We start from the raw sequence: 19,536 nt of genomic DNA on the forward strand, positions 1-19,536 counted from the left end.
AGTGGATGCAAGGCAAGGATTAGGCAGTAGGTTATGATAGTAGGTAGGCCCTAATATGTAAAATATAAGTGAAACAAAACCTCTCACCATCAACTCGTCAGAACTTGTCTTTTACAGATAAAACTACAACGTCTCAATGAGGGCAATGTTTTCTCCAAGACCCAGACCACTGACTAGAACAGTGTCAATAGTTCTTTCCTACACTGTGTTCTCTGTCCTTATTGAAATATATCTACAACTGTCAAATTTTGAGTACACTTGTAAGACTATTTCCTAATTGATATATACCAGGTCTTAAGAATTTCTGTCAGTTACTTACATTTTATTGTAGCTCTAGGTGCTGCCTTTGTAACAAAAAGACTTTGAAAATCATTTAAAATATCACCTCCTCACTAAACAATATTAGTCTAGAAGTAAGCTTATAGTTTCAATGCACTTTTAATTTTCTGTCATGCAAATACATCAGCATTGACAAATATGCCATGTACAAAGACAGAAGTTATAATCCCCTGAGCAAATAGCTGAAATAACCAATTATGAACTGCACTATATAACCAAAAGTAAAACCAAATTTTCAAATTTTCAAATTTTATTTTGAAAGCCACACATTCTGTATCCTTTAGGCTAATTATTTGTTAGAGATGAGATCACTTACAAATAAACTTGCCCATATGTAATTTGACAGAAAATAAGTTTAAATTTCTGTGCTTTAAATGGAGCTAAAATCCAAGTTTGTTCTGGCTGACAAAACTAAATAATAATGTCTGAGGTTATGTTATAATTCAAAAAATACTACATTTTTATACTCAGAAAAATTGATATATGCTGTTTCAAATTTGCTTTAAATATTGCATAGTCAACAGTCAGTCTCACAGATAAGCTTTAGCAAAAGCTTTGTCTTCTGATTGCATGTTGAATGCTAAGCAGAAGACGAGAAATGCAGCCATTTTCTTGGAATAAGCTTCTGGAGTAACCCATTAAAAATAGAAAACAAATGTAAAATAACAGGATTATTTAAAAAAATTTATTCTATTGGCATTGGACTTGAGGATATGAATTATGCCACTTTCATGTTTACCAATATTAGGATTGGAAAAATACTACTAGGCTGACATATTGGCATTTGCCCATAGAGTTTAAAACTATTTGAATAAATGGACATAAACTTAATAAAGGTTCCTTTTATAACAAAATAAATGAGCTTTTGAAACTATATATACAGCAATATAATGATAAATATGTTAAATTCTTTAACTATCAGTGTATCTCTGGGTACTTTATAGTTTAACATACTTAAGTATACAAATACTAATTTAAATTGTTAACTAGTTTATCATATTTTATTTTTTAAACCCTTATAACATCCAGTTGTACAAACATTACACTACAGCATTTCATTGAAACTGTAGACAGAGTACCTTAACCAACTAACACTCCAAGACAAATCTATAAGAAAAAGACTTCAGGGACTAATGTTGTAGCTTGCAATGCCAGCATCCCAAATAGTAGCCCTGATTTCAAGTGCTGATGCACCTGGGAAAGCAGTAAAAGAAGGCCTAGTGTTTGTGTCCCCTGTCACCCATATGGGTGATCTAGACAGAATATAAAGCTTCCATATTTGTCCTGGCCCAGCCCAACCACTGCAGCAATTTGACGAGTTAACTAGTAGACATCAGATCAATCCATCAGTCAATCTCTACGTTTCTGTTAATCTGCCATCCAAATAAATAATGGGGATAGAAACAATGGGTCCACCAAATGACTACATTCCAACATAAGAACACAAGAAAGACAAAAAAAAAAAGAAAAAAGATAGTAAGGTACCTTCAAATGACTACAATACTTTTTAATAACAGATTCTAAGAAAATAATTAAAAGTCAAGTAAAGAATTCAAGAGAATAATTATAAGGAACCTTCACTACATGGGAAAAAAGGACAAACAGCTTAATTAAATTAGAAAGCCCAAGCATATTATAAGTAAGAAATATAACAGAGCTAGGAAAAAAAATTCTAGAGATTTTATAAATGAAAAATGGATTAAGTCATATAAAAACTGCAGTTGAAAATTTCGGCAATAGAGAAAAATCAAGCAGAAGAAAGAATATCTGAACTTGAACACATTTAACAAAATATTGCCCTGGAGGCCTCCAAAGTGTTACCGCCACAGAAGCAGTGGATACTTCACCAAGGATTGTCAGTATGGGCACCAAGGACTGTATCCTGACTGCCAAGGAAATCACAGGGAATTTGAGTCCCTTGTAGGCCGAGAACTCTAAGGTCAGCCAGTTTCTATTGGATTTCACACACGGGATTGAAGCAGTCCAGAACCCTCCTCACAGGGTCCTCAGACATCAAAACAACAGCCAGGAGCCCCATGTGGTCCTCAGACACAAAAGAATTTTAAATTCCTTCAGAACTCAGGAGAGGAGCTTTTCCTGGTCCTGACTTAGTTCCAGCTTTGGCTCTCCATCCTCTTTTACACTGAGCATCAGGGTCATTCAGGAGCCACAAAATTAGCTCAGATAGACAGAGAGACTAATATAGAAAGTTTTGGACAGGAAGAAATCAGCTGGCCTATAATTGCTCAGCCTGTACCTTACTGGTCAGGCTCCCAATTGGCACCAGTTAAAGTCCTGGCTGCTCCACTTCTGATTCTGTACCCTGTTAATGGGCCTGGTACAACAGCAGAGGTAGCTCAAGTGCTGGGGTCCTTTACACTTGCGGGAGACCTGGCTGAAGCTCCCGGTTCCTGTCTTCATCCAACCCAGCTCTAATTATTGCAGTCAATTAGAGAGTGAACCAGCAAACAAAAGATATTTCTCTCCCCCGCCCCCCGTAACTCTGCCTCTCAAATAAATAATTCTTTTGTAAAAACAAGAATACTAGATTATCACAACTCAAACACAAATTTTCCTAGACAATCAAACACTAAAAGGAATTCATCATCTCCATGTCAAGTTCACAAAGGTTGTTTAAGGGATTCCTAAATTCTCTTTAAAAAAATGAAAGTAGAGTAACCCACTGAAAAAGGATACATACAATTGTTGATATAATAAAGCATCAAACCACAAATATGAAAAACAGGAGAGGAACAACTAAATGATATTCAAAACAAACACAAATAACGGTTAAATGAGAAAACTGATTATCAACAAAAACTTGAACATAAATCAATGAAATTCCCCAATTAGAAGACACATATTTAAAAAAAAAGACATACATTGGTGGATACAAACCAAGACCCAGTCATATGCCACCCATAAGAAAGCCACTACAGCGCCCAGCACAGTGGCCTAGCAGGTAAAGTCCTCACCTTGAATGCACTAGGAACCCATATGGGTGCCAGTTCTAATTCCGGCAGCTCCACTTCCCATGCATTCCCCTGCTTGTGGCCTGGGAAAGCAGTCAAGGATGGCCCAAAGCGTTGGCACCCTGCACCCATGTGGGAGACCTGGAAGAAGTTCCTGGATCCTGGCTTCGTATTGGCGCAGCACCGGCTGTTGCGGTCACTTGGGGAGTGAATCATCTGACGGAAGAACTTCCTCTCTGTCTCTCCTCCTCTCTGTATAGCTGACTTTGCAATAAAAATAAAAAATTAAGCTTAAAAAAAAGAAAGCCACTTCACTAACAAAACACAATGAAAGTTGGATGGAAAAGACACTGCACGTTAATGAAAATCCAAAACGCACAGACATAGATTATTTACATCAGATAAAATAGATTTTAGGAGAAAATGTTTAAAGACAGAATAAAGTTACTATATGTACATAAAGACAAAGAGATTAATTCAGCAAGAAGATATGATGATTTTAAATGTATATGCACCTACTGTTGGAGCAAAAATTTTATAAACTGAACACAATTAGATTAAAGGGAGAGATCGGCCCCATTATAATAATACTGGTAGACATCAATACTCTACTTTTATGAATGGATAAACACATCAGAAAAAAGTCAACAAAGAAACAACAAACTTAAAGTGTAGACAAAATGGAACTTCCAGATACTTATCACAACATACCACCCAGTAGTAGCATAATGCAAATTCATTACATCAGTACATGCAACATTATATAGACGTGACCTCTATTAACAGCACCTGCTGGCATACTTAATTGGAGAAAGGTACATTACTTCACTGTTGGTAAGAGTGCAGACCACTGCAGCCAGTATAGAGAGTGCTAAGATAACTAAAAATTGATCCACCATATGACCCATCTTATCACACATCTGGGAATATAGCCAAAGAAATGAAATCTGTATATGAGAAAGTGACCTGTAATCCTATAGTTACAACAACACAATCTACAGTAGCAAAGACATAGAACAGACCATATTTTATGGCCATAAGACAAGTCTGCACAAATTCAAGTAGTTTTAAATCATATCACATATGTATAAGTTTTTCTTCCCCAAAATAGGACAATATTAGAAATAAGCAAGCAAAGGAAAACAAGAAATTATTAAAAAAAACATAGAAAACACACATACTTCTGAATGAAAAGTAAGAATTTTAAAGCAATATATGAATACCCAAACCCAGCATCACACTGAACGGGGAAAGATTGAAAGCTTTCCCATTAAAATCTGGAACTAGACTAAGATGTCCACTTTCACCACTGCCACTTAACATAGTATTGGAAGTCCTTGCCAGAGCTGTTAGAGAAGCAGAAATTAAAGGAATTCAGATTGGAAATGAGAAGTTACAACTATTCCTGTTAATAGATAACATGATCCTATGCATAGAAGAACCAAAAGACTCGATCAAGAGACTTTTTGCACAAGAGTGTATTTGAATTACAACAGAGCTTGTCAGGGTACAAATAATCTTAAAATACACACATATATAAATAGACCTACCATATGACCCAGACATCACACTTCTAGCTATATATCCAAAATAAAGAAAATCAGCCTATGGAAGAGACATTTGCATGTGTAGGTTCATTTCAGGACTACTCAGAGCAGCAAAGAGATAAATTAACTTAGGCATGAATGCAAGAATAAAATGTGGTAAACATAAACAACAAAATACTATTCAGTCATTAAATCATGATTTCCTCTCATTTGAAACATGGATGTAACTGAAGGTCATTATTTCAAGTAAATCAGCGATTCTTAAAAAAAACATATAACACATCCTGTCTCTTACATGTGTAAGCCTTTTGAAACTTGATCTATTGAATAAATGCTTACTAGAATCTGAGAAAGGTAGAGGAAAGAGAGATAGAAGTAACTGCTATCTAAAACACATTTGGACATAAGGAATATATCACAGTATCTTATTTTATAACTTACAAGAATGAAAAGAGAAGTCTTATCAGTTCTAAAAAGCAGAAAAATGGTAAGGAAATGAAACACTAATATTTGATGTTATCAGTTCATTCTGTATACATATTTTGGAAAAATATCTACATTTTTCCCTGTGCCATACAAAAAATATTTAAGAAATAAAAAATTCGTACCTTGCTTAAATATCAGAAAGTCAGATTTACAGAGAGCAGGAGTGACAGAGAGAAAAATCTTTCATCTGCTGGTTCATTCCCGAAATGGCCACAATGACTAGAGCTCAGCCAATCTAAAGCTAGGAGCTTCCCAAATGGGTACAGGGCCCAGGAGTTCGGGCCATATTCCACTGCTTTCCCAGGCCACAAGCAGAAAGCTGGACTGAAGTTGATTTGGCACCCATATGGAATGCAGCACTTGGAAGTGGAGGATTAGCCAATTGAACAAATGCATCAGCCCAAGAAATGTTATTTTTTTTCTTTTTTTTTATTAATTATTTTGCATTATGTGACAGTTTCATAGGCTCTGGGAATCCCCACACCCCTCCCCACGCCCCTCCCCCCTGGTGGATTCCTCCACCTTGATGCAGTATTACAGTTCAAATTCAATCAAGATTCTTTCCTTGCAAACATATACCAAGCATAGAGTCCAGCTACTTATTGTCCAGATGGGTTGAACAGTTTCTTGGGGAGACCACCTCTGGTCCGAAGTTAGAGCTGGTAGAATATCATCCCAGTCAATTAAGAGTCCCGATATAACATCAACAGCAATTTGCAACATTATGGAATTAACATGGTTTTGAGTAACCAGTATGTTAAAAAAAAAAAAAAAAGCAAGTTCTTAGCCACAACCTCTGATTAGCTCATTGACATTTCAATTTTAGTTTATATACAGGACCGGCTGCTATATACCTTAAAATGGCTATAAGGTACCATTCACTGTCTCATGTCTAAAGAAATGTTATGCTTTAAGAAAACAATACTATTTTTGCACCCTGAAAATTGAAAGATAGTAATGTTAAATTAATGTTAAAAAGAGCACTTGAATACAAGCTGGGAAACCTGTAGATTCAACTCTAACTTTCTTTATGTCATTCATTTGGTTAAAAAAAAAATTCAGTGCCTGCTTTAGGGGATAGGCCTAGAAATAGGAAAATACTATCCTCATAAATGCTGTCATCATTGAGAAGGAGAAATGTAAAAAGCTACAAAGTGAATATGTATTTTAATATGGGGGGATTTTTTAATTTAAAATGTTTATTTAAAAATCAGTGCAACAGAAAGTGGCATGCTACTGCTCTCCCCAGATGGCCACAACACCAAGAATTGAGCCAGGCTGAAACCATCAGCCAGGTGCTGTATCGAGGTCTTATACCTGGATAATAGGAGCCCACAATTTGGCCATCCTCCACTGTTTTTATCAGGCCATTCACAGGGAACTGATTTAGACCTAGAATAGCCAAGACATGAAGTGGCACTCATATAAGATGCCAACATCAGGGAGTGGCTTAAGCTACTACTTCACAATGTCAGCCTCCAAAATAGGAGTTCAAAAGCAATGTTAACCTAAAATAGAAGAATTCACCATCTTGTTTTGGGGAGGTGAGAAAGAGATCACAAATTGCATGTGAGGTCAAAAATAATAATGACTGCAAACAACTCCCACTGAACAAGCCTTTTGCATCACAAACTAAAAAAAAAATGCTTTAAATGCATGACTTTGTTTGATAATGTTAACTTGAAAGGATAGTTACTTATTTTCCTATTTTGCAGCTGAGGAAATTGGGACTTGGAAACCTGAGAATTAAAAATATAAGCTATGTAATAGGCTTCAACACGGAGGAATTTGTCATTGGGTTGAATCTTGGTGAATGAGAACTGTATCTACACACAGAAACAGCTTCATTTGAAAGTACCCATTAGATGAAATAAGTCTTTGCAATTGAATGTCACAACTCTCTATCCACCAGTTAATAAACCTGATTACTATGAAACAGGATAAGTGGAACAAATAAAGCATGGCATTTAAAACAATGGGGGGGTTAGGTATGGCTTAAGAATTCTGAAAAATATACTAATATGAGATGCTAATAATAGAGGAATCTGGGTACAGTTTATTGATTCAGATAAATATGGCATACTAATAATACAGTGAGGTATAAAGAAACATTTTGTTGGAGCATATAGGAACTGTTTCATAATTTTTGTAAATTTGTAACTATCCTGAAATATGAAGTTTAAAGTAATATAAATACTAATAAATCACTCATTTAACAGATATTAACTGAACAGCTACCAAACCAAAAAGTTGACCTATAAACTAGGATACCCAATATGATACATGTGGCCATTTAAGCTTTAATTAAGTAAAATTAAGTAAAGCTAAAATTTAGTTTCTCAGTTATGATCCCAACATCACAAGGGCTCTGTAGCCACAATAGTTCATGGTTATCATACTTGTGTTGTTCTGTTGTTGTTGTTGTTTTATTTTGTTAACCATACCTGTTTGTGGAAATACTACAGTGGTAGTACTAAACAGGAAAATTATCACCTTGATCCTCCAAAAGTATGCATTTTAATGGAAAAGAAACAATAAACCATTGATCGCTTAGATATTTTTATTAGATTAAGGTTGCCACACACAAAAAAATTTCAAAGTTCAAAAAGGACTTACAGGAGAATGAACTTGATGTGGGACTTTAGAGATATGTCTCTGTTAGTTCATATTTCAAATAAATAATTAAAAAAAGAAGAGTGGATGCCTTATGAAATTAAATTAGCACTATATATGCAACAATAACCAGAGTTAAAGTAAAGAAATCAAACCAAATTAAAACACAGAGCCACTATCTCTGCTTTCCGAAGAGGAAGGAACGGAACATAGTGTACCATAGGTTTAGAAACACTGATATGTTTAAAAATTAATATTGGCAGTCTCTAAACTATTTATTTGACACTTTCAACATCGTAATTAAAGAAGCTCAATAAATGAATAACAGATGCAGGAAAGGATTAAAGGTGACATTTTATCAGTGCAATCTCTTTTATATAGTAACAAAGAAAAGAATGATAAAGATCTAATTTTGCCTGAATGGTCAGGCATTTTTGAGTCTACTGATAATCAAATGCTAGTAGTAAAACTGATCTTCTTAAGGTTTGGCTCTTAATTCAGTTTTCCTGATAGCCAAGGGAAAATAGTTAATAAGAGGTTAAATTAAGAGAATCCAGGGCTTGCCTTTTCCTTGTCCATTTCTGCCTTTGTTGGTGCTCTAAGGCATCCAACACAACATTAGGCATCTGGCAGGTGCTTAAGGAAAATGTTTTATCTCAACTACATACTCTACGAAGTAAGGCGCTCAGCACTTACAATGGTACATCTAAATAGTTATATCCACACTGGCTCCTGTTGTTATTTTGTCCCTGGGTTCCAGTATCTCTAAAAACCCAGAAAAGACAAAATCTTCACAAAGTATATCAGAAAATATTTTTTCATCAGGCTTTCCACAGATTCACATAAAAGATTCCCTAATTCTCAACAAAATTTCCTAGTGTCACCGATGTATATTGAGTATTCAGTGCCATGAACAAATAGCATTTTTCAAGCAAGAAAAATAGCACAATGAGGCTTTAAAGAATAATGCACACTATATTACATAAAGGAATGCAAAACAAGTTTGAGGGGCTGTGAACACCAGAGATCAAATTGTGGAGTGGGTAAAACTGCCTTCTGCAGTGCCAGCATCTTATATGGACAACAGTTCGAGTCCAGTTGTTCCATTTCACATCTGTTCCCTAGTAATGTATCCAGGAAAGCAGCAGAAGATGACCCAAGTCGGTCTCTTCACCCTCTTGGAGAGAACCAAAAGAAGCTCTTGGTTCTTGACTTCGAATTAGCCCATCTCTGGCCATTGGGACCGTTTGGGAAGAGAACTGTCACATGAAAAATCTCTTTCTCTCTCGTTTTTTCTCTCACTTCCTCCCTTTTTCCCTCCCTCCCTCTCTCTCTTTTTCATCTCCTCTCTGTAACTTGAGTCTCAATTAAATAAATAAACCTTTAAAAACTGTATCAAGACATTTACCTAAATGTATCCAGGGTTGTATATAATACTAGAGCCAATAATTTACAAAATTCACCCAATTAACAAAGATTTTATGGAATCATACAGGAATTAATACTTTAGGAATTTGTAAAAATTAGACACCAATGATGCAGGCCATCACAGGGATCTAGAAAGTGAAAGTGAAAAAATGCTAAACAAAATATAAGATCAAATTTAAAAATTTTAGTTTCTCTGTTGTCTGCGGTGAACTTGAATTGTTGATGGAAATACTGCAACACAGAAATAGCAATGACACTTGCAGATGTAGCAAATTTATTACATATGTTATAACCAATCTAAATCCACTGTGCCACCACCTGCAAACATGAGCAAGAGATTTCTTTCTTTTTTTTTTTTTTTAATGACCTGTAAAGCCTCTAACAGGCTATCCTTGGGGAACTAACACTTTTTGAACTAATTAATCACTGGATGCCACCACTGCTCCACTTCAGCGAATATGAAAAAGGAGTTACTGGACAATAAAAAATTCTATAGAAATAAAATGTTTATGCTCCCATTGCTGCAAGGCGAATACTTTTCAAAAATAAGCACTTATAAATTCTCTTCAAAATCAGCAGAAAAAAATATTTAAATGCTGTAATATTTTTATTTTCTTAATAATTTGGAAGAAATGTGAGATAAAGATGAATTAGGTTACCAATATTAACAATATAAAAAGGGACATGTGCGTTACAGTAACTAGAATTATGAGTTGAATGAGACCAGATTTCAAAGAGGGTTGATCAGGTCTGGATCTGACAAATAGCTAACACTAGTCATTTCCTTCAGTTCTGTTTCTGTCTTCAGAACCATGAAATCGGGTGGTTGACTAGATGATCTTTATAATCTCTTCCATATGTAGATTCCATTTCCTTTGGATATAGTTCTAGGAGCGAGATAGCTGTGTCATACAACAGGTCAATTATCAGTTCTCTTAGCATTCTCCATACTGATTTCCATAGTGATTGTAATAGTCTACACTCCCACCAACAGTGAAGGAAAGTACTTTTCTCCTCAAACCCATGCCATTGCGAGGGCAATCTTACTGGAGTTAAGTGGAACTTTAATGTGGTTATGATTTGTATTTCCCTGATAGCTAGGGAGCCTGAGCATTTTTCCATATGTCTATTAGGCATTTGAATCAGTTCTTTTGAAAAATGTCCTTTCATTACCATCACCCATTTTTTTCACAGGATTGCTTGTTTTGCTGTTGAGTTTGTGAAGCTCTTTGTAAATCCCGGATAGCAGTCCTCTATCACTTGTACAGTGTGCAAAGATTTTCTTCCTTTCCATTGGTTGCTTCTCCACTGTGTTGATTGTCTCCTTTGCTATACAGAAGTTTTTAAGTTTGATGTACTCCCATTTGCATGTTTTGGCTGAAACCTTTTGGTGACTTTTCTAGGGAATATTTCCAAATTTCTGTATCTTTGAAAGAGGTTCCTATGTTTTCCTCTAATCTGGATGCAGATTTAGGTCCTTGATCCATTTAGAGTTGATTTTTGTATAAGGTGACAGGTAGGGGTCTTGCTTGCTTTGCAAACTGTTATCCCAACAGCATTTCTTGAAGAGACCAGACTTTTCCACTGGATTATTTTCAGTTACAACAACACAATTTACAATAGTAAAGACATGGAAACAACCCAGAAGCCCATCAGAGGAGTGGATAAAAAAACTGTGACACATCTACTTTGTCATACTATTCAGCAATTAAAAAAAATCAAATTCTACCATTTGCAGCAAAATGGTCTCAGCTAGAGACCATAATACTCAGTGAAACAAGCCAATCTCAAAAAAACAAATATCATATGTTCTCTTTCATATAAGGCAACCTTCATACAAAATATAAAATCAATGGCCCTTTCAATACTGTTTTTGCTACATTTCAGGAGGTTTGATATTTTTGGTTTTATCTTGGTTTATTCAAAAAAGTTTTTGTTTATCTTCTTAATTTCCTTACTGACTCATAAGCCACACAATAGCATCCTTTGCTTCAGGAAGGTCTTCAATTTTCTTTTTCATTTCTTCAGCAACACATTGGTCATTCAGCATCAAGTTATTTAACTTCATGTTGTAACTTTCTATTTTTCTCTCTGTTGATAATTTTGTTTTGTGGCTTTTAATTTAAGGGGATGTATAGTAACTCTGTAGTAGAGACTGTCACATACAGATGTGGAGCTATAATGCAGGATGCATCTCTACTTCCAAAAAAAGATGGACTCCCAATGAAAATGTTGAATGTATCTTGAAAACAGGATGCTGGACTGTCTGCCGTTGTCCACGCCTACAATGTCAAGATACACTTAAACAGCAGAATGATGAACTTATGACTGATTTTGAAGGACTATACTATTGTAATGATATGGGATCCTGGTGTGCGGTAGCATGGTGGCTAAAGTCCTCGCCTTGCATGCACCAGGATCTTATATGGGAGCCGAGTTACATCCAGCTGCTCCACTTCCTATCCAGCTCCTTGTTTGTGACCTGGTAAAGCAGTAGAGGATGGCCCAAAGCCTTGGGACCCTGCACCAACATAAGAGACCTAGAAGAAGCTCCTGGCTCCTGGATTTGGATTGGTTCTGTTCTGGCTTTTGCGGCCACTTGAGGAGTGAACCTGTGGATGGAAGATCTTTCTTTCTGTCTCTCCTTCTCCCTGTAAGTCTGATTTTGCAATGAAAATAAATCTTTTAAAAATTAGAAAATTCAAGAGACATAAAAATAGTGTGATTTTTACAATAACTTGTTAATACTCTAACTCTGAGGCAGTGATTTGGTGTTAAGATACCTAATTTCCACATTACTTTGTCTAAGCTCAGTAGTCAGCTGTGACTCCTAACTACAGTTTGCTGCTAATTCAGTCCCTAGCAGGCAGCAGTGATAGATTTAGTACTTGGGTCTTTGTCATCTATGTAGGAGACCTGGTTTGTATTCCCAACCTATGTTGTCAGCCTCTTCAATTTGTGAATTTGGGAATTGGAGAAGTACACAGGTGGGAGTGCTCTGTCTCACAGACTTTTTTAAAAAGGATTTGTTTCTATTTAGTTGATAGGCAGATTTACAGAAAAAGAAAGGGAGGTATCATCTCCAAATGGCTGCAATGGCCAAAGCTGAGACAATCCAAAGCCATTGGTCTGGAGTATCTTCTAATCTCCTATATTAGTGCAGGAATCCAAGGACTTATGCTATCTTAAGATGCTTTCCTACACACACTAGCTAGGAGCTGGACTGGAAGTGGAGAAGCTGAGACCCAAACTGGTGCACTTATGGGATGCTGCCACCATCAGCAGAAGCTTATTCTACTATTCATGGCACAAGCCCCTTCAAAATGTTTGTTTTTATTTATTATTTTTATTTTCAAAAGCAGATTTTACAGAGAGAAATTTTTCATCTACTAGTTCACTCCCCAAATGGCCACAGTAGCCAGAGCTAAGCTAATCCAAAGTTGAGAGCCAAAAGCTTCTTCACATCTGCCATGTGATGTAGGATGCCAAGGCTTTGGGCAACCTTTTACTATTTTCCAGGCCACAAGCAGAGAGCTACATTGTAAGAGGAGCAGCCAATTCACAAACTGGTGCCCAAATGGGATGCCTGCACAAGAGCGGAGGATTAGCCTGCAATGCACAGGCCCTGCAGGTTTTAGTTTGTTTGTTTGTTTGTTTGTTTAGGATATTGGTATTGGTCTTTTTTTAAAGAATTATTTATTTTTATTAGAAAGGCAGATTTGCAGAGAGAGAGAGAGAGAGAGAGAGATCTTCCATTTGCTGGTTCGCACCCCAAGTGGACACAAAAGTTAGAGTAAAGCCTCCAATCCAAAGCCAGGAGCCAGGAGCTCCTTCTGGGTCTCCCACACAGGTTCAGGGTCCTAAGGATTTGTGCCATCCTCTACTGCTTTTCCAGGCCACAAGCAGGGGGCTGGATGGGAAGCGGGACTGCCATAATTAGAACTGGCTCCCATACGGGATCCTGGTGCATGCAAGGCAAGGAATTCAGCCACTAGGCTATCGCTCCAGGCCCTTCATGACTATATTTTGATTCAGTGTTTCCCAAGTGCTGACCTAGAAGTCTGAAGATTTTTTTTTCTTTTTTAGCAGAATTTCCTAGGTCTCACCAATGAAAATTATGATTCAGTAATTCTGGGGTAAAAGTAAACTGAAACTCTGGTGAATTCTAATCATTGCATATGAAAAAATTATTATCTCCCTAATTTTAAATACTTTATTCCAAGTGACTTTAGACTTCCAATGACAGAGTCCAAAATTATACACACACACACACACACACATACTTAAGATTTATTTATTTTTATTGTAAGGGCAGATTGACAGAGAGAAGAAACTACAGAGAGAAAGATTTTCTATTCCATCTACTGTTCCACTCCCCAAATGGCCACAACGGCTTGAGCTGAGCCGATCTGAAGCCAGGAGCCAGAAACTTCCTCCAGATCTCTCACATGGGTGCAGGGTCTCAAGGCTCTGGGCCATCCTCCACTGCTTTCTCAGACTAGAAGCAGGAAAATGGGTAGGAAGTGGAGAAGTTGAGAGACAAACAGACCTCTATATGGGATCCCAGGCGTGCAAGTCAAGGATTTAGTCACTATGCTATCACGCTGGGTCCAAATTATGTATTTTATTAACAACCACTTTTAATATGCAAACAAAATGTAGGACGTGTATATACTGTCTTCCTGTTCTTGTGCATTAAAGAGTTGTACTTAGATATGTGGCAAATAAGTGATCATTAAATGTTGGAGTTTTTAAATAGCTTTTCAAGATATATGAAATCTGCATTTATTTAGATTTTTTCAAATCAAAAAAATATTATGTAAGGAAAATTTAGATCTTTTAGAAATATGTGGTAACTTTCTAATAATTTGTGCCTACATGATCTTATGCAGGGTCCGATATCACAATGTTCATTCAACTCATATTTGTTAATCTTTTCTGTATATACTTAAATTAAGTATTAAAATTATCCATATTAAAAAACACCCAGAATTACTTTTGCCATTCTTTACTCATAACAATCTAGATAAATACCTTAATTGGTTTTAGATTCTCATATTTAATATCAACTTTGCAAGAATAGAAGTTTAGCAGTAACATTTTGAATTTGCGAATGAATCTTACACTTTTTATGAGAATGTAAAACTCCATGATCCTGCATATATATACAGAAAAAAAATCACATGGAGGAAAAACAGTATTACAGTTATATAATAACCTTTCATTTTAAAAAATCACACAAAACTCTTTCTAGAATGTCAACTGAAAGATAAACAATAAAAATCGCATAGCTAGAAATATCCTTTTATGTGTTTTCTTCTCCATAAAAAGGGACAGATAGTAAAACAAGAGAAAAAGGAAAAAAAAAGTCTACTGGAAACAAATTCCAAAAGCTTTATATAAATAAAGACTATCATCTCCATCAACTTATATTCCTATTTCAACCTTGATCAGTTTCTTCATGACTAATAAGCACTAACCCAATGCAAAATAGTATAGGAAAAGTATGTGCATATATGAGATAAAATACAAACTGCACCCACTTTGGGTGTTTTTATCATTAACTGTCGTTGCATAAACTGAACATACAATGGACTGTGACACTGGATGAATCATTTGTTTCCACTTGTTATTGATGACATTCCATAACTCGCTTGGGCTCTGCTTTGCCCCGTCACTCTTGAATTATGAGGTCATCAATCATGACTTGGAATAAATGATTTATGTAAGATGCCCTATTGTATACTTTAGGTACAGTATACCATACACCACATACTATTGATTTCTAATATTGTTTCATTATGTTTATCATGTGTATTTGTGCTTCTGCGATCTTGTGTCATCTGTTGCAACCGAGTATAAAACCTTAAGTTATAAGAAATGAATAAAAATAATTCTGGTGGTTCCTATTTTAATTAATAGCTAATAACATTAATTTAAACATTTCCTTGAATTGAGAATCACGTTGTCTCAAGGAAGGGGAATTGTATGGTCATATTTGTGGAATAAAAAATGATGAAAAGAGACCCTTTGAATAAAGTATATGCCACCCTGAATAGGTTCTAGTACAAAGGAAGCCCTATTGGTTCAGCAACATTTTGCATTGTGTGATATACTTGTTAGGGCAACAGTTTAGTAACAAGGATAATATGGAAATATGAAAAACTGTCAACAATTTATTCAGGGAAAGAGAGTGGGGTAGCAGGAAAAATGTATTTCTTTTAATTATAAAAACTTCACATTTAAAGCTATGACCCAGGTGAATTTTGCCAAGAAGCCACTAGAAGTTAAGCATATTAATTAAAAATAAGCAAAATATTCAGAAAATATTACTATCTAAATGAGTTATTTAAGATAGGATAGTTTGAAATTGGAAAGCTTTTCTTTTGCTTCATTCCAATTCCAACCAACCAAATTCCTATTTCTCCTTTCCTGATGAGTTTAAACTAAAAACATGACTTTAAAAACATATACATAACCACGAGAAAATGCAAAGAAATTTGAGAAGCAATCAAAAACACATTGAAAATCAAACCTAAAATAAGAGCATCAAAAATCCAGGAGATTTCAGCTATTTGCAATTACAAGAGTAACTGCTATTTTAACATGTTTTGCTTGTTCCAAAGAAACTGGTTCATAAGGTGAAATTCAAGGAGTTTAAATCACAGTGAAATATTTTAGAAGCTGATCAAGACAAAATATACAATTAAAACAACCTATTATCTACATATTTTGGTTGATTTATAAAAAGATCTTCTTAGAGCCATTTTTCATAGAAGATGTTGACCAACTATGCATCATCTCCAATGGTGATTAAAAAAAAAGCTATTTAATCTCTGGCATGAAAAATTTTAGTCAGATATAAAAGAAACTCTTATCAAGAAAATGTAAAATAGTCACATCAACTATCAAGAAGAAATAAAGATCTGAAAATTCATAATAGGAGTTTCACTTTTTGGAAAGGCCTTAGGTGTGCACTAATTTAAGGGCAAGTTATGATCATTTTATTATTTCTCATAATTCCTTTCTCTACTTAATTTGATAACTAAATTCACTGTTTTATATAGGCATGGCACAGGACAACTGAGAAATACAACAGTGAAAGATGTAAAACTCAATTTACAGCCACATTTTCAGATATCACTTTGTGCAGATATCACTTAAATGTGAGGGTTTTTTTTTTCTTTTCCTCCATATAAAATCAAACAGTATCTGCTACTTAGAAATGGCAACTCATAAATGGAATCACAACAGTCACTAAAGAAAAGCCACCTCTTCTAAAACGTATAATAAAACTTGAAATATATATGTAAATTACACTTTAATGATAAAGTGTGATATGTGGGAAGATAATGACTTGATATATGAAGGCAACACAGAGAAGAAGGGGGTATGGTTAGGAAACATTCTTTGATTTGTGTAAATGGCCATGATCAATCCATTTGATTTTGTGGGGTTTTTTTGTTTGTTTGTTTGTTTTGGTTTTTCTTTTTTAAGAAATGAGAAAAAAGAGAGAGAGAATAAACCGGCTATAGGCCTGTTCTAATCAATTTGGAGCTGTTTTAATGAGCTTGCTCCCCAAGCATTAGAACTGCTGATGGAGCCACAACAGATATATTTGGTCTTGTAGAGGATGAGTCTGAGGAGACTGGGGACTTAACCCCAGCTCTGCTCCTTACTCATCCAGTGACCTCAAGCCAGTTAACCCATCTGTTGTTTCTCAGAAGGTGATGACTTGGAGACTGCCTGGCAATTGCTGTGCATTAATAGGGTGACAATCAGAGAAAGATGCCTGGAGCAGGGAGCTTCAGTGTGAGAAAATCGGCCTTTGCTGCTCTGTCCAATCATGTCAGTGCCACGGCTCAGTCAGGGAGATTTTGCCATTGTTGTTCAGCTCTGGAACACACCCCATGCTGCCAAAGTCACTGTGGGGCATCACCTTTGATAAACTCACTTTCAAATTTCCAGACTGCTAAATCAAATGAACCAATGCAAGGGTAATTTTTTTAAGGTTGTCAGAGATGCACAGAAGAGATACCTATCTTGGGAAGAGATAAATATGGCAGATATTTCACTTTGTGATTACTGGAAAAGAAAATAGATCATAAGACAGTTTCTTGAGTTTGAGAATTATTTAGATTTTAAATTGTGTTCTTGCTATACACTAAATTGGATTAGATTTCTTGAGTTTTCTAAGACTTTGATCCAGCCATTTTACATTCACAAATTTAAAAGTAGTTTGGGCAGGGGAAATCGCATAAGATACAAAAAAGCTTTGAGGGGAATATAGGTGGCTTTGGCCTAAAGGCCTGTCTACTTGCTCACTGTCTCATACCAACATGCTTGTGCTTTGCAAAACTATTCTCAGTTCCTATCAGGCTTCATATTTAGAAATGGACAAGTTTACATTAATAAAACATATACAATCCTACCATTCTTTGTACTGCTGTGTTTCTTAGCTCAATAGGAATTTATTTTATTGGAACTGATCCTCTTGAAACTTCAGAGTACAAAAAGTATAGGACAATCCAGTATTACAGTGTCAAGCTATATTTAACAGTTTCATTGGGAGTCCATTTTGTATTCAGAAGTGGAGATGCATACTGCAATGTGTCTTCACTTTCTGATAAGCTAGTCCCTATTATATAATTCATCTATGAGAATATATATACTACATGTTTACCTCTATGTCCGTTTGTTTTGTATTGTTCATGAATGTTCATTTACATCTGAGAAAACATATGTTATTAGGGATTGGTTTATTTCACTGAGCACAATGGTCTCCAATTGTGCCCCTTTGGTTGAAACTGGTAGATTTTCCTTTTTTTAATGCTTGAGTTGTATTCCATGGAGTAGATGTACCACAGTTCACAGTTTCCTTACTCATAGCCTCATATGATGGACATTTGAGTAATTTCCACCATTCCACCATTGTATAAATACCATGATACACTTAAATAGCAGAATACAGGACTTGTGACTGTTCCTAACAGACTATACTATTATAACAATATGACGGGTAACAATGACAATGTAAATGGAGGGGGGCTAAAGATGGAATCTCTATATCTACAAAACTGTATCATGCAAAATAGTAACAATTAAAAAAATGCCAAAAAAGGCAAACAGAAAAAAAGCACAGTACAAAGGCAGACCAGTTGAAATATTAACCAAGTTCAAGCGAACAGCAGTTAAAAGTCACATGGGACTCATGCATGCCCTATCTGAATGTCTGGTTTTTGAGTCCCAGCTTATGATACCAGATTTCTACCAATGCACACCCAGGAGGCAACAGGTGATGCCTGAAGTACTCGAGACCTGCCGCAAATGTTGGAGATTTGGCTTCAGTCGCAAATTTTAGCCTTTAGCCTCTCCTAGCCTCAGTTTTAGTGGAAAGAACTTTATCACCTTCCTCATGTGTCAGTCTGACTCTGTGTATCATTAAAATCAGTAAACAAATATTTTAAAATATATTAACCAATTATAAACAAAGTTCGAATAAATGAGCCACGGCACGTATTTGACGAAATAACACGCCAATGACAGCTACAGTCACCCTAAATAATCTGGCAAAAATGAGAAAGAAGGCAACAGAAGGACTGATCATTCGAGTATAGAACTTGGACAACAATAAAGTTTGCTGTGCAGAAATTTTAAAGTGAAAAAGTAATTGATCACCTTATATGTGAGCAGGAAATATGAGAAAACCTATCAACCAACCATACCATCCAAATAATAAAAACTACATCAGAGATGCCTTACAAAATAAAAGAATAATCAGTTACGCACAAGTGGACTCCTTCAGCAGAGTGCACTCCAGCAACTCTGCAAGCCTCCATGTATGTGTGGGGCTTCATCAATAGAGTTTGAAAAGCCCTGCTATTCTCCAGGTAGTACTCACTATGTGAACGCAAACATAAATCAAAACTACTGGTGTGTGTTCCCTGTAGTCACTACTGCTTAATCTGCTTACTCTAACCCTTCACACCTTCACACAGGATCATCTCTCCATGTAACCGACACATTCTCCTTTCAGAAATCTCTTCTTTCATGAAGATTTATAAATGCCTTATTGATTTTTCCACACAAAGCTAGTCAACTTCTGACTTCACAAGAAAAGTCAAACGAAGTGGTTGAACCCACTGCTGTTT

General features: G+C 35.8%; 1 protein-coding gene across 1 annotated transcript in view; it reads right to left on the minus strand.

Annotated features, from left to right (window-relative positions):
- Positions 1-19,536, minus strand: part of LOC101530015 (FUN14 domain-containing protein 1-like) — a 338,383-nt gene that overhangs the window by 53,144 nt on the left and 265,703 nt on the right. The window lies entirely within an intron of this gene.

The sequence above is a fragment of the Ochotona princeps genome, chromosome 1 (genome assembly GCF_030435755.1).
Source record: "Ochotona princeps isolate mOchPri1 chromosome 1, mOchPri1.hap1, whole genome shotgun sequence".
In the NCBI taxonomy this organism is placed as follows: domain Eukaryota; kingdom Metazoa; phylum Chordata; class Mammalia; order Lagomorpha; family Ochotonidae; genus Ochotona; species Ochotona princeps.